The 4,124-nt window shown below is 45.5% G+C and overlaps 1 long non-coding RNA gene across 6 annotated transcripts; it reads left to right on the forward strand.

The window, feature by feature from the left end:
- Window positions 1-983: 983 nt before the first annotated feature.
- LOC127916991 (uncharacterized) lies at window positions 984-1,977 on the forward strand. Of its 6 annotated transcripts, none has more exons than XR_008096899.1 (5): window positions 984-1,133; window positions 1,220-1,269; window positions 1,316-1,463; window positions 1,504-1,635; window positions 1,770-1,879. It is a non-coding gene; the product is annotated as an uncharacterized LOC127916991 (long non-coding RNA). The 6 variants fall into 6 exon arrangements; XR_008096898.1 differs by having other exon boundaries at window positions 1,316-1,417; window positions 1,550-1,635; XR_008096900.1 differs by having other exon boundaries at window positions 1,220-1,259.
- Window positions 1,978-4,124: the final 2,147 nt, after the last annotated feature.

Here is a 4,124-nt window from a genome sequence, read left to right on the forward strand (position 1 = left end):
CCTCAGATAATACCATCACCCTAGGAATCTCCTCAGATAATACCATCACCCTAGGAATCTCCTCACATAATACCATCACCCTAGGAGTCTCCTCAGATAATACCATCACCCTAGGAGTCTCCTCAGATAATACCATCACCCTAGGAATCTCCTCAGATAATACCATCACCCTAGGAATCTCCTCAGATAATACCATCACCCTAGGAGTCTCCTCAGATAATACCATCACCCTAGGAATCTCCTCAGATAATACCATCACCCTAGGAGTCTCCTCAGATAATACCATCACCCTAGTAATCTCCTCAGATGATACCATCACCCTAGGAGTCTCCTCAGATAATACCATCACCCCAGGAATCTCCTCAGATAATACCATCACCCTAGGAGTCTCCTCACATAATACCATCACCCTAGGAGTCTCCTCACATAATACCATCACCCTAGGAGTCTCCTCAGATACTACCATCACCCTAGGAGTCTCCTCAGATAATACCATCACCCTAGGAATCTCCTCAGATAATACCATCACCCTAGGAGTCTCCTCAGATAATACCATCACCCTAGGAATCTCCTCAGATAATACCATCACCCTAGGAATCTCCTCAGATAATACCATCACCCTAGGAATCTCCTCAGATAATACCATCACCCTAGGAGTCTCCTCAGATAATACCATCACCCTAGGAGTCTCCTCAGATGATACCATCCTCTTAATGTTCTGCGTCCAGTTTTGCTTTCTCAATTGACAGCAGAGATAATAGATATCTCCTCTCAGGAGGTCTGACTTGGTCATCGAGTTAAAGCGTCCAACGTTCTGACTCCATACACTCCCCACCGCAGGTCAACCCTGTGGACACGTTTGCATTCCTCCGTCGGCGTGGAAACAGAGCTCTCTTCTGTCCTCCTTCTAAATAATCAAAGTCCCAGATTATTGAAAGTCTTTATATACTGTAGTTGGGTTGTTTAATATAAACCTGGTGCATCACAAGACATAAACAACGACAGATGAGGAAGTGAAGCCGGAAGTTTTAACATGAACAATATCAATAGTGAGCAAACGGATGTGTGAACAAGTTTGAGAAAATCAAGGGCTTGGTCACTGGAGTGTTTTGATAATGGAGTCCGGTGTTCAGGTGAGGCCAGGTGAGTGTCGATACAGGTGTTCAGGTGGAGGTGAGGCCAGGTGAGTGTTGGTGTTGATACAGGTGTTCAGGTGGAGGTGAGGCCAGGTGAGTGTTGATACAGGTGTTCAGGTGGAGGTGAGGCCAGGTGAGTGTTGGTGTTGATACAGGTGTTCAGGTGGAGTTGAGGCCAGGTGAGTGTTGGTGTTGATACAGGTGTTCAGGTGGAGGTGAGGCCAGGTGAGTGTTGATACAGGTGTTCAGGTGGAGGTGAGGCCAGGTGAGTGTTGATACAGGTGTTCAGGTGGAGGTGAGGCCAGGTGAGTGTTGGTGTTGATACAGGTGTTCAGGTGGAGGTGAGGCCTGGTGAGTGTTGATACAGGTGTTCAGGTGGAGGTGAGGCCAGGTGAGTGTTGGTGTTGATACAGGTGTTCAGGTGGAGGTGAGGCCAGGTGAGTGTTGATACAGGTGTTCAGGTGGAGGTGAGGCCAGGTGAGTGATGGTGTTGATACAGGTGTTCAGGTGGAGGTGAGGCCAGGTGAGTGTTGATACAGGTGTTCAGGTGGAGGTGAGGCCAGGTGAGTGTTGCTGTTGATACAGGTGTGGTCAGGTGGAGGTGAGGCCAGGTGAGTGTTGGTGTTGATACAGGTGTGGTCAGGTGGAGGTGAGGCCAGGTGAGTGATGGTGTTGATACAGGTGTGTTCAGGTGGAGGTGAGGCCAGGTGAGTGTTGGTGTTGATACAGGTGTGGTCAGGTGGAGGTGAGGCCAGGTGAGTGTTGGTGTTGATACAGGTGTGTTCAGGTGGAGGTGAGGCCAGGTGAGTGATGGTGTTGATACAGGTGTGTTCAGGTGGAGGTGAGGCCTGGTGAGTGATGGTGTTGATACAGGTGTGTTTCCTTCAGGTGTGTTTCCTTCAGGTGTGTTTCCTTCAGGTGTGTTTCCTTCAGGTGTGTTTTCCAGGAGCCAGGTGATCTCTGTTAGGGAGACCAACTATTATCTGGGGAAGTCATCACCTGCGGAGGAGGTTCTTGAGGAGTGTGTGTGTGTGTGTGTGTGTGTGCTGCGGAGGTGGTTCTTGAGGAGTGTGTGTGTGTGATGACGGAGCAGGATGAGCAGCAGGCAGTCCTGTAGTAGGAGTACACACACAACCTGGCCTGGACCACGAACACGCAGTTATAGTACTGGTCACTACACGATGAGACTAGAGGAGACATTACACAGATATAGTACTGGTTACTACATGAGGAGACATTACACATATATAGTACTGGTTACTACATGAGGAGACATTACACAGATATAGTACTGGTTACTACATGATGAGACTAGAGACATTACACAGATATAGTACTGGTTACTACATGAGGAGACATTACACAGATATAGTACTGGATACTACATGATGAGACTAGAGACATTACACAGATATAGTACTGAATACTACATGAGGAGACATTACACAGATATAGTACTGGTTACTACATGATGAGACTAGAGACATTACACAGATATAGTACTGGATACTACATGATGAGACTAGAGGAGAGAGACTTTGCACAGATATAGTACTGGTTACTACATGATGAGACTAGAGGAGACATTACACAGATATAGTACTGGTTACTACATGATGAGACTAGAGGAGACATTACACAGATATAGTACTGGATACTACATGATGAGACTAGAGACATTACACAGATATAGTACTGGATACTACATGATGAGACTAGAGGAGAGAGACTTTGCACAGATATAGTACTGGTTACTACATGATAAGACTAGAGGAGACATTACACAGATATAGTACTGGATACTACATGATGAGACTAGAGGAGACATTACACAGATATAGTACTGGTTACTACATGATGAGACTAGAGGAGACATTACACAGATATAGTACTGGATACTACATGATGAGACTAGAGACATTACACAGATATAGTACTGGATACTACATGATGAGACTAGAGGAGACATTACACAGATATAGTACTGGATACTACATGATGAGACTAGAGACATTACACAGATATAGTACTGGATACTACATGATGAGACTAGAGGAGACATTACACAGATATAGTACTGGATACTACATGATGAGACTAGAGACATTACACAGATATAGTACTGGATACTACATGATGAGACTAGAGGAGAGAGACTTTTGCACATATATAGTACTGGATACTACATGATGAGACTAGAGACATTACACAGATATAGTACTGAATACTACATGATGAGACTAGAGGAGACATTACACAGATATAGTACTGGATACTACATGATGAGACAAACGGAGAGAGACTTTGCACAGATATAGTACTGGATACTACATGATGAGACTAGAGACATTACACAGATATAGTACTGAATACTACATGATGAGACTAGAGGAGACATTACACAGATATAGTACTGGTTACTACATGATGAGACTAGAGGAGAGAGACTTTGCACAGATATAGTACTGGATACTACATGATGAGACTAGAGGAGACATTACACAGATAAAGTACTGGATACTACATGATGAGACTAGAGGAGACATTACTCAGATATAGTACTGGATACTATACGATGAGACTAGAGGAGACATTACACAGTGTGTTGGGTGGTGTGAGAGAGGGAGGAGGAGAGGAGAGAGGGTAGAGGGAGGAGGAGAGAGGGATGGAGAGAGTGGAGGAGGGAGGGAGAGGAAAGAAGGGATAGATTGATGGATGGATGGAGGAGGGAGGTCATACCTGTCTCAGGTAAACAGGGCTGGGTGTTACAATCCTCCCGACTCTCAGGGGTCGCACTGAGGTCACACAGCTCACTTGGGGTCACGTTGTCGGCAAGACAACACACCTCACGCACACGGTAACCTCCGTCACAGGAGCGAGAACACTACAGACAGACAGACAGACAGACAGACAGACAGACAGACAGACAGATGTAGAGTAAGAAAGGTGCAGAGAGAGAAAAGTGGAGACAAATTTGACCCCAATAAC

This window comes from Oncorhynchus keta, unplaced genomic scaffold (assembly GCF_023373465.1).
Source record: "Oncorhynchus keta strain PuntledgeMale-10-30-2019 unplaced genomic scaffold, Oket_V2 Un_contig_1054_pilon_pilon, whole genome shotgun sequence".
Taxonomy (NCBI): domain Eukaryota; kingdom Metazoa; phylum Chordata; class Actinopteri; order Salmoniformes; family Salmonidae; genus Oncorhynchus; species Oncorhynchus keta.